Genomic DNA, 12,675 nt, shown 5'->3' with positions numbered 1-12,675 from the left:
TTCAATTTGTCCGACCTCAGGAAGACTACAGTAAATGACATCTCCCAAAGTTTCCTGTGCAAAATTGCTGATTCCACTATTCCAGTATTATTTTCTGTTTTTATCCATTCATGTTTGTGAATTGCCACACTGAGAGCAGAGACCCCTAACCCACAACCACCAGGGTTGCTGCTGGCAGGTCGAGGTGGGTGTTGAGATCACATGGAAGGTGTGCATAGCACGATGTTCCACAGTAGTGCCGAGGGTTGCCAACCAGTGACTAGTACTAGTGACTGGTGGGATGGGGCAGCTGCAGCTGTATTCAGTATAATCTTGATAAAAATTATATGTTTAGTTCATTTAAGTCTAGATTTTAAATATTTGAAAAATTTGACAGCTGTGGTTTCTATTAGTAGAATATATTGCTTGTTTGGACACAGTTGGAAGTTATATATGCACCCAGCTATCTACCTCATAGAATTTTCGTGTACAGTATTTTTACCATGACAGTGTACATGAGAATTAATATTATACACATATTGAAGTTTTTTATTAATATTAGATACTTCACTTTAGACAGATGACCTCCGGAAAGCTGTATTTGATTTCATTGAAAGGATTTAAAATTAAACCATTATTGGGCAATAACAAATTTTCTGGTATTAGCAGATGATGATAAAACTGTTATAATTTAACTGTTTGCAAAGTTAAAGCAAAAAACTGTTTGTTACTAATGGAGCCAACACAGTAACAGCTGCCACTTTACCCTTTATACATACAGAAGAAAAACTGCAAGTAAAATGAATTCAGGAGAATGATGGATTTTTAAATTTATTACAAAATGTAAAATGGTATCGTGATAAAGTTCTATTTCACATGTACTGGCCTATAATTTCTACATGTTTCACTGATGGGCAGCCTGGCAGTCTATTTACCTACATGGGTAGCAAAGTTGAATGCTGCTTGAAGGAACTAGCTATCTGTAACTGCTTTTGTCCCATTTACTACTTCTTCTTTTTCTATTTTTTTTTTTTATAATCAGAGGGCCTACATGTTGTCTGTGAGTCATAAAATGATTCAGTTGATGTCTAGTTGTCTTTCAGATTTAATCATTATATGTGGCTTATAAGTTAGTGAATGAAACCAAGAAAATGGAAATTTAAGAAATTTTATCTACTAAATACATTCTGGCTCATTTTAGTGCAACTATTAATACTATAATAATAACAACAACAACAATGTTAATAGTTTTTAAAAATAACTCGCCAAGATGATAGAACAGTGGTGGTACACTGTGATTGTCTCAGGTAAACTGGGAATTATGCTCATTCTACTGGGGTGGTAGTTTTTAATAGTCCTTTCAAAAATTCTCTTAGCTTTTTGTAAACGTCCTTTTCCATTTGTACTTTATCACCTAGTTCTAAAGGAATGAATCCCACTTCCCCTAACCTGTCACCACAAGAGCTTAGAGATTTTTATTAAAGTTATAATAAATTTATATATTGATGTGAAATACTGATCTTTTTGTGATACTGGCTTCCTGCCTCAAACATCTCTTAATGTATGTGGTTTAACAAATATGAGAAAGTTTCATACTTTTCTTCATAGATCATATGCTTTTCCTTTTAAATTTATTGTTAGTAATTATGATAGTTTATTGTGTGTCCCAACACTACATTTCTCATTTTCTTTAGTAAAAAAACTAATTTTTTCCAGGAGCATTGCCACCCAGATTAAATTGTTACTTTCCCTGTTTCTCCCGTGGCTGGCTGTGGTCATGTGATTAAGTCCTGACCAGTGAAATATAAGTGGAAGTGTTGCATGATACTTCTGGAACATCTCTGTGTAGGCAAATTGTTTTTCTTTCTTTTATCTTGCTTTCTGCTGGAGTTCCACCTTCCATCCTGGATGATGAAGATGAGGGCTGCACCCTAAGATAAGAGAGCTTGGAATCTGAGTCACTGAAAACTTTGTGTATTATCATTCTAGCTCTGGAATTCCTATATTTAGACTTTTTGCATGAACAAGAATTGACTACTTTTGTTAGACAACTATTATTTCAAATACATTATTATATGCAGTTAAACTTAATACGTAGCTACTTTTTAGTTTTTATTGCTTAGGAATAGGAAATATTTTTCCTATTTTAATTTCCAGCTGGATTAGTATACAAAGTTTTTGTTTATAAAATATTTGTCTTCCATACAACCACTTTAATAAAATACCAAGTAATTTTTTATTAGTCTCTTGAATTTTATAGTTATTCAGTGATGTATCTTTAAAAAATAAGGATAATTTCAAGTATATAAATATACTCATTATTTTGACTTGTTTAGTATGCACTAGAACCTCCAAAACTAAGTTGAATACTAATGGTAATTGTGACTGTTCTTGTCTTGTTCTTAACTTGAATAGAGGTGGCTTTATTATTTAATCCTTTTTTTTTTTCATTAAACAGCTTTATTGGACAGAAGGGAGAGGCAGCCCATGCCCCACTGAGCCAATGGGGCCAGCCGCAGAGTCCAGGCTTCAGGACCTCCTGGGCCCAGAGCTGGAGGGCAGGGTGGTGCATGGGGTGAGGGTGGCATGGGGCACCATGCAGCTCTGTGCTGGCACCTTATTATTTAATCTTTTAATAATTCAGAGAAAGCCAAGGTATATAAGTTTTTGAAAAAATGAGCAGAGAATAAATGGGACAAATAGAAAATAGACAGCAAGATAGTAGTAAAACCCAGGCATGGCAATAATTACATTAAATGGAAATGGTCTAAAGATTCCAATTAAAAGGCAGAGATGTTAGTCTGGATTAAAACAAGACCCAGTTATATGATATCTATAAAGTAAGTCAGAGGTTGTTAAAAGTATGTATGCAAACACCAATCATAAGAAAACTGGGGTTTCTTATACTAAAATAAGATAAAGTATTAGCTTCAGAAAAAGGAATATTACCAAGGGATAAAGAAGAGATATTTCGTACTGATAAAGGAATCCCCTTTATCAAGAAGACATAATAATCTTCAGTATGTTTATAGTCATCTGTACACAGCTTCAGAGCTTTAGAATATGTAAATTTAAAACGAATATAATTAAAAAGAGAAATAAACAAATCCATAAATATAGTTGGAGATATTATTTTAGCACTCCTCTCAGTAATTCATAGATTAGTAGATGGAAAAATCAGTAAGGATATATAACAGGGGTTGACAAACTAAAGCCTGTATGCAAACTTGACTTACCACCTCTTTTTGTATTTTCCACAAGCTGAGTGATTTTTTTTTCATTCACTAAATATCATTTAATTCTTAAGCAGTTTTGTTGCAAAAAGGGAAGTCCATGATTTTAGAATGATTAGAGCAATTTATCAACAAGGCAATCAGTTTTCACACAGTTTCAATAATTGTTGCGATTTCCTTGAACTGTCTGTAGAAATTCTGAAACTGTGGAATTGTCATTTCAAAGAACTTAATCTTTTATGTTTTTACAAATCAAATATTTGTGACATATGAAGCTTATATGGACTTTTGATTTCAGTATCCATTCATAAGCTTTTATTTTTTATCATAAACTTTGTATTTGAACATGCTCATTCATTACATATTATCTCTGATTGCTTTTATACTACAATAAGTTGAGTAGTTATGACAGAGATTATATGATCTGTAAAATTTAAAATGTTTACCATGTAGCGTTTAAAAAATTTTATAGACCCTGTAGTAGACACTTCATAGAAATCTTCAACAAAGCTATGAACCAGATTGACCTAAATGACAGAATAGTCTACCCATCAGCATCAGAATATGCTTGTTTTTTTCAAGTACACATGAATTAGTTACCAAGATAGGCTGTATGCCGGGCCATAAAACCAGTCTCAATAAATATAAGAGGATTTAAGTTATGCAGAGTAAGTTCTGACGTCATTGGAACTATAATAAAAATTCAAAAAGAAAAAGCAGAATATCTGGAAAATTCTCAAAATTTTGGAAATAAAGCCCAGTATTTGGGGGCTATATGTGTAGTTCAATGGTAGAATTTTTGCCTGCTGTGTGGGAGACCTGGGTTTGATTCCTGGATTGTGTACCTCTCCCCTGCCCCCCCCCCCCAAAAAAAAAATTCAACAGTGTTGCTATAATAACAGGATAGTCACATGGAAAAAGAATGAAATGTGACCCCCACCATACAAAAAAAGCAACAACAATATTTGGAAATTAAGTGACACGTTTAAATAACCCATGGATCAAAGAAGAAATTAAAAGGAAAAATAGTAAATGGAAACACATCTTATCAAAATTTGTTGTCTGCAGCTAGAGCTGTTCTTTGAAGGAAATTTGTAGCATAAAATATCTGTATTAGCAAAGAAGAAAAGTTCAAAATAAATGACCTAGGCTTCTAGCTATAACTAGCATGGGAGGAGCGAGTTAAAACTGAAGTAAATAGAAGAAATATTTAAAGAAATGTTAGAGTAAAAATCATTGACGTAGCAAACAGAGTAGAGAAGAATCAGTAAAACCAATAGCTGGATCTTGGAATAATCAGTAAAATTAGTAAACCTCTGGTGTGAGAGTTTGCCTAATACAAAATTAGAGGGACTGCATAGAGTCCACACAAGACCATCCTTCTGACACAAATTTCAAGTTCAGGGGATTCTCCAAATCACCCAGAGGTTTGGTGATTCACTAGTAGGGTTCACAGAACTCCATGAAAATTGTTCCACTCACAGTTACAGTTTATTACAGGAAAAGGTTGTAAATTAAAATCAGCCAATGATTCAGTGGTAGAATGCTCGCCTTTTAGGTGGGAGACCCATGTTCGATTTCCAGACCATACACCCCCCCCAAAAAAATATCAGCCAAGAGAAACTCATTGGGCAGAGTTCAAGGAAAGTACCAAATGTAGCCTCTTCTGTTTGTCTCTGCCCATGTAGTCATGAACAGCATTACTTATCTGTATCTGTGTGATAGTACGCACAGAATATTGCTGACAGGGGATCTTGTGCAAATCTTGTTGTTCAGAATTTGTATTACTCCAGTATGTAAGCAAGATTGATTGCCCTGGGCCATGGTAGCTCAGCAGGGAAGAATGGTTGCCTGCCATGCCAGAGGACCTGGGTTTGATTCCCGGTGCCTGCCCATGTAAAGAAAGAAAAAAAAAAGGATTGATTGCCCTTGTGCTTCATTTCTGTCTCCAGTCTTCAGACCCTTTGGGTGTGGCTAGTCCCCACTCTAAAATAAAGTATTAGATACGTCAATCAAACATAGCATTCTAAGGGTGTAGAGAAGCTGAGGGCAAAGGTCAGGCTTCTTTTTGGTTAATGTTAGATTTATTACAAATTAGTAGATGAAAAAAGAGAACACAAATCGCCAATATCAGGAATTAACCTAGAAACACTAAAAGGATAATAAGGGAATATTATGCACAATTTTAAGCCAATATATTTGACAACTTAGGTGAATTGGGGAAATTCCTCAAAAGACACAAATTACAAACTGACGCAGAAAAGAATAGAAAAGTCAAATAGCCTTGTATCTGTTTTTTTTTTTTAATTTTTTTTATTAATCAAAAAAAAAGAAAAGAAATTAACACAACATTTAGAAATCATTCCATTCTACACATGCACTCAGTAATTCTTAGTATCATCACATAGATGTATGATCATCATTTCTTAGTACATTTGCATCGATTTAGGAAAAGAACTAGCAAAACAGCAGAAAAAGATATAGAATGTTAATATGGAGAAGAGAATTAAAATAATAATACTAATGAAATATATATATATATAAAAAGGAAAAAGAAAAAAACAAAAACAAAAGATACAAACACACAAACAAACAAACAAAAAACCATATTTCAGGTGCAGCTTCATTCAGTGTTCCAACATAGTTACATTACACTTAGGTATTATTGTGCTGTCCATTTTTGAGTTTTTGTATCTAGTCCTGTTGCACAGTCTGTATCCCTTCAGCTTCAATTACCCATTGTCTTACCCTGTTTCTAGCTCCTGCTGGACTCTGTTACCAATGACATATTTCAAGTTTATTCTCGAATGTCCGTTCACATCAGTGGGACCATACAGTATTTGTCCTTTAGTTTTTGGCTAGACTCACTCAGCATAATGTTCTCTAGGTCCATCCATGTTATTACATGTTTCATAAGTTTATCTTGTCTTAAAGCTGCATAATATTCCATCGTACGTATATACCACAGTTTGTTTAGCCATTCTTCTGTTGATGGACATTTTGGCTGTTTCCATCTCTTTGCAATTGTAGATAATGCTGCTATAAACACTGGTGTGCAAATGTCCGTCTGTGTCTTTGCCCTTAAGTCCTTTGAGTAGATACCTAGCAGTGGTATTGCTGGGTCGTAATCCATTCTGCCATTCTATGTCTTTTGATTGGGAAATTCAGTCCATTAACTTTTAGTGTTATTACTGTTTGGATAATATTTTCCTCTACCATTTTGGCTTTTGTATTATATATATCATACCTGATTTTCCTTCTTTCTACACTTTACTCCATACCTCTCTCTTCTGTCTTTTCGTTTCTGACTCTAGTGCTCCCTTTAGTATTTCTTGCAGAGCTGGTCTCTTGGTCACAAATTCTCTCAGTGACTTTTTGTCTACAAATGTTTTAATTTCTCCCTCATTTTTGAAGGACAATTTTGCTGGATATAGGAGTCTTGGTTGGCAGTTTTTCTCTTTTAGTGATTTAAATATATCATCCCACTGTCTTCTAGCTTCCATGGTTTCTGCTGAGAAATCTACACATAGTCTTATTGGGTTTCCCTTGTATGTGACAGATTGTTTTTCTCTTGCTGCTTTCAAGATCCTCTCTTTCTCTTTGACCTCTGACATTCTAACTAGTAAGTGTCTTGGAGAACGCCTATTTGGGTCTAATCTCTTTGGGGTGCGCTGCACTTCTTGGATCTGTAATTTTAGGTCTTTCATAAGAGTTGGGAAATTTTCAGTGATAATTTCTTCCATTAGTTTTTCTCCTCCTTTTCCCTTCTCTTCTCCTTCTGGGACACCCACAACACGTATATTTGTGCGCTTCATATTGTCATTCAGTTCCCTGATTCCCTGCTCAAGTTTTTCCATTCTTTTCCCTATAGTTTCTGTTTCTTTTTGGAATTCAGATGTTCCATCCTCCAGTTCACTAATTGTAGCTTCTGTCTCTTTAGATCTACCATTGTAGGTATCCATTGTTTTTTCCATTTTTTCTTCTTTGTCCTTCACTCCCACAAGTTCTGTGATTTGTTTTTTCAGATTTTCTATTTCTTCTTTTTGTTCAGCCCATATCTTCTTGATGTCCTCCCTCAATTTATTGATTTGGTTTTTGAAGAGTTTTTCCATTTCTGTTCGTATATTCAGCATCAGTTGTCTCAGCTCCTGTATCTCATTTGAACTATTGGTTTGTTCCTTTGATTGGGCCATATCTTCAATTTTCCGAGCGTCATCCATTATTTTCTGCTGGTGTCTGGGCATTTGATCAGATTTCCCTGGGTGTGGGACCCAGCTGGTTGAAAGGTTTTTCTGTGGAATCTCTGGGCTCTGTTTTTCTGTTCCTGCCCAGTAGGTGGCGCTTGTGGCGGTCGTTTGTCTGCGGGGCAGTCGGCCCGGGAAACCGCGCGTGGAGGCGGGGGTCGCTGGCCGCAGCTTGGGGGAGTGCCGGTCCAAATTGCCCAGCTGGCCCGAGACGCCAAGCGTGACGGGAGGGCCCCACTATCCAATGTTCCCAGTCAGACCGGGGAGCCACGTGCGCGGAGGGGACCCCAGTCGCCAGCCGCCCCAGCTGGGAAAACGCGTGCCCCTCGGGTATCTCACCGCAGTGGACTCTCCCTACCCGTTCAGCCGTTCCAGAATGGGGTACGCTGTCTTCTTGGTCTCTGTCGTGACTCCGGGAGCTGTTTCGTATTGTTTCTGTTTCTTTTGTTGCTTTTCGGGAGGAGGAACTAAGACCCGCACGTCTTACTAAGCTGCCATCTTCTCCGGAAGTCCCTGTTTTTTTTTTCTAAGTTCAAATTTTTATTTTAAGTTCAAATTTTTATTAGTGAATTCTATTAAACATTTAAGGAAGATATATAATGGTAATCCTATAGCAAATATTTTGGAATATAGAAGAGGAGAGAATGCTCTACAGTTCATTTCATAAGGCCAGTATTACAGTGATGTAGGGAAAGAAAACTTCAGATTAATGTCTCTTGTGAATATGGACACAAAATTCTTTAGTAAGACACTAACATAACATTCAGCTTTATGTCCACGTCTATATCTATCTAGCTACATACATTTATTTATATACACATACCCACATATATTTATATAAAAAATACTATGTCCTTAGTAGTGTTTTTTATTATTAATTAACTTATTTTTTTAATACCAAAAAACACCAAATGCTAACATTCTTAACTTTTGATCATTCCGTTCTTCATATATAATCAGTAATTCAAATATTATCACATAGTTGCATATTCATCATGATAATTTCTTGGAACATTTGCATCTATTCAGAAAAAGAAATAAAAAGAGAACAGAAAAAAATTCATACGTACCAAACCCCTTACCCCTCCCTTTCATTGATCACTAGCATTTCAAACTAAATTTATTTTAAGTTTTGTTCCCCCATTACTTATTTTTATTCTATATGTTCTACTTGTCTATTGACAAGGTAGATAAAAGGAGCATCAGACACAAGGTTTTCACAATCACACAGTCACATTGTGAAAGCTGTATCATTATACAGTCATCTTCAAGAAACATGGCTACTGGATCAGAACTCTACATTTTCAGGCAGTTCCCTTCAGCCTCTCCATTACACCTTAACTTTAGAGGTGATATCTGTATCATGTGTAAGAATAACCTCCAGGATAACCTCTCAACTCTGTTTGGAATCTCTCAGCCATTGACACTTTATTTTGTCTCATTTCACTCTTCCCCCTTTTGGTCGAGAAGTTTTTCTCAATCTCTTGATGCTGAGTCTCAGCTCATTCTAGGGGTTTTCTCAGTCCCTTGATGCTGACCAAGTGTGTTTTATTTCAAGAATGTAAAGTGGTATAACATTTGAAAATTAGTCATGTGATATGAGATATTGACAATAAATCAGAAAATCTTAGGTTCATCTTTTTTTTTTCCTTAACTTTTTTATTGTATGGTATGACATATATACAAAGCAAGAAATAAAAAAGCAGTAGTTTTCAAAGCACTCTTCAAAAAGTGGTTACAGGATAGATCCCAGAGTTTGTTATGGACTACCATACGATCCTCTCATTTTTCCTCCTAGCTACTCCAGAATATAGGAAGCTAGTGGGCTTAAATACTTTTTTATCATCACAATCGACTTTTTTTCCTTCTTTAACTTATTGTGAACAATAACATTATACAAAAAAGCTATAAATTTCTAAGCACAGCACCACAATTAGTTGTAGAACATATTTCAGGCTTTGATATGGGTTACAATTTCACAATTTTAGGTTTTTACTTCTCGCTGATCTAAAATACTGGAAACTAAGAGAGGTATCAATTTAATGATTTGGCATTCATATTCATTTAAGTCAAATTCTATCTTCTATGTATAATTCTACCATCAGCTTTGATATTTCCATACCTCTCATTGGGGTTGTTTGGGCTATGGCTATTCTAAATTTTTGATATTGGAAGGGTCTGTCACTAATATGGGGTAGGGAGATGAAACTATCTGATGTTCTGGAGAGGCTGGGCTAGGTTTCAGGACTTATCTGGACCAGGGACCCATTTGGAGGTTGTAGGTTTCTGACAAGTTACTCTAATACCTGGAACCCTTGTGGAATCTTATAAATTGCCCTTGGTGTTCTTTAGGATTGGCTGCATTAGATTCATCTTAATAGTTGCAGAGAAGACACTCAAAAAAACACAACTCCCATTCATGATGAACAAAACTCTCAGCCAGCTAGGAATAGAGTATATGATAGAGCTATGAGACTACAACTTGCATGCAGATTAGAAAGTAAGAACAAAACTGAATATGTAGAAAATTCTAAATAATTTATTAAGATTGCAGGATGCAAGTTCAGTATACCAAAGATAATTGTATTTCTCTGTACTACGAATGATTATCTGAAACATGAATTTTAAAAGTATCATTTAGAAATCCATTACAAATTATGATGTGCTTAGGGATAAGATACGTGCAAAACTGTTACATGAAAATATAGAGCCAGAAACAGAACATTGATGCAAGAAATCAAGTCCTAAATCAGAAATTATCATGCATGATGTTCAAGGTTTTGATGAATCAAAATTGTTAAGATGTGAATTCTCCCCAAATAGGGTCCTAATTTCAAGAATTGCTGTAAAGCCATAGTAATCAAAACAGCATGTGATTGGCAAATGATAAGCATATAGATGAATCAAACAGAATATGGTACAGATTGCCTTTGGCTAGGGGTTTTGGAGAGAGATCTGAGTGCAAAGAGGGCGCTAGGGAGCTTTTTAGATGATGGAAATATTCTGTCTTGATTTTTGTGGTGGTTGAATGGGTGTGTACATTTGTCAAAACTCATCAAAGTCTACATTTAAAATGTAGGTTTATTTTATTGTGTCTAAAGTATTTGTTAATATTAAGTCGAATTTTAAAAAAGAATCCGTATTTCTGTCTTGAGGTGGGACTATGAGAAATTTTTTTACCTGAAATCTATTTATATCTCTTTTGGAACATGACTAATATATAGTGGGTATTCAGTAACTTTCACTATATATTTAATAAAATGCAAGATTTATACAGATTAAGTATTTTGAATGTTTATTGTAATTTTTAGATTTTGGAAACTATAGTTCATCCTTTTGTAAAGAGAATAATTCTTCAAATTTATGTTGTAAGTCCATTAATATTTTTTTACCTATTGGCTTTTCTTAAATTATGGCCATAGGATTGCTTCTATATATTTTCCATTTTCACATTATTGTTTATCAAGTCTTTAGATAGAACCTCTTGGTGATCTAGATAGGTTAGCTCTTTGTTTTTAGATTTCTTTTTTTTTTATTAACGGAAAGAAAAAAAAAGAAATTAACACAACATTTAGAAATCATACCATTCTACATATGCACTCAGTAATTCTTAACATCATCACATAGATGCATGATCATTGTTTCTTAGTACATTTGCATCGGTTTAGAGGAACTAGCAACACAACAGAAAAATATATAGAATGTTAATATAGAGAAAAGAAATAAAAGTAGTAATAATAGTAAAACAAACCAACAAACAAACAAAAAAAAAACGCTATAGCTCAGATGCAGCTTCATTCAGTGTTTTAACATGATTAATTTACAATTAGGTATTATTGTGCTGTCCATTTTTGAGTTTTTGTATCTAGTCCTGTTGCACAGTCTGTATCCCTTCAGCTTCAATTACCCATTGTCTTACCCTGTTTCTAGCTCCTGCTGGACTCTGTTACCAATGACATATTTCAAGTTTATTCTCGAATGTCCGTTCACATCAGTGGGACCATACAGTATTTGTCCTTTAGTTTTTGGCTAGACTCACTCAGCATAATGTTCTCTAGGTCCATCCATGTTATTACATGTTTCATAAGTTTATCTTGTCTTAAAGCTGCATAATATTCCATCGTACGTATATACCACAGTTTGTTTAGCCATTCTTCTGTTGATGGACATTTTGGCTGTTTCCATCTCTTTGCAATTGTAAATAACGCTGCTATAAACATTGGTGTGCAAATGTCCGTTTGTGTCTTTGCCCTTAAGTCCTTTGAGTAGATACCTAGCAATGGTATTGCTGGGTCGTATGGCAATTCTATATTCAGCTTTTTGAGGAACCGCCAAACTGCCTTCCACAGTGGTTGCACCCTTTGACATTCCCACCAACAGTGGATAAGTGTGCCTCTTTCTCCGCATCCTCTCCAGCACTTGTCATTTTCTGTTTTTTTGATAATGGCCATTCTGGTGGGTGTGAGATGATATCTCATTGTGGTTTTGATTTGCATTTCTCTAATGGCCAGGAACATTGAGCATCTCTTCATGTGCCTCTTGGCCATCCGTATTTCCTCTTCTGGTAGGTGTCTGTTCAAGTCTTTTTCCCATTTTGTAATTAGCTTGGCTGTCTTTTTGTTGTTGAGTTGAACAATCTCTTTATAAATTCTGGATACTAGACCTTTATCTGATATGTCATTTCCAAATATTGTCTCCCATTGTGTAGGCTGTCTTTCTACTTTCTTGATGAAGTTCTTTGATGCACAAAAGTGTTTAATTTTGAGGAGCTCCCATTTATTTATTTCCTTCTTCAGTGCTCTTGCTTTAGGTTTAAGGTCCATAAAACCACCCCAGTTTGTAAGATTCATAAGATATCTCCCTACATTTTCCTCTAACTGTTTTATGGTCTTAGACCTAATGTTTAGATCTTTGATCCATTTTGAGTTAACTTTTGTATAAGGTGTGAGATGCGGGTCTTCTTTCATTCTTTTACATATGGATATCCAGTTCTCTAGGCACCATTTATTGAAGAGACTGTTCTGTCCCAGGTGAATTGGCTTGACTGCCTTATCAAAGATCAAATGTCCATAGATGAGAGGGTGTATATCTGAACACTCTATTTGATTCCATTGGTCGATATATCTATCTTTATGCCAATACCATGCTATTTTGACCACTGTGGCTTCATAATATGCCTTAAAGTCCGGCAGTGTGAGACCTCCAGCTTTGTTTTTTTT

General features: G+C 35.3%; 1 protein-coding gene across 6 annotated transcripts in view; it reads left to right on the top strand.

The window, feature by feature from the left end:
- Positions 1-12,675, top strand: part of PTBP3 (polypyrimidine tract binding protein 3) — a 140,428-nt gene that overhangs the window by 65,127 nt on the left and 62,626 nt on the right. The window lies entirely within an intron of this gene.

Source organism: Tamandua tetradactyla, chromosome 2 (assembly GCF_023851605.1).
Source record: "Tamandua tetradactyla isolate mTamTet1 chromosome 2, mTamTet1.pri, whole genome shotgun sequence".
Taxonomy (NCBI): Eukaryota; Metazoa; Chordata; class Mammalia; order Pilosa; family Myrmecophagidae; genus Tamandua; species Tamandua tetradactyla.
The sequence above is the reverse complement of the archived record's forward strand: the minus strand, read 5'-3'. Positions and strand labels throughout refer to the sequence as shown.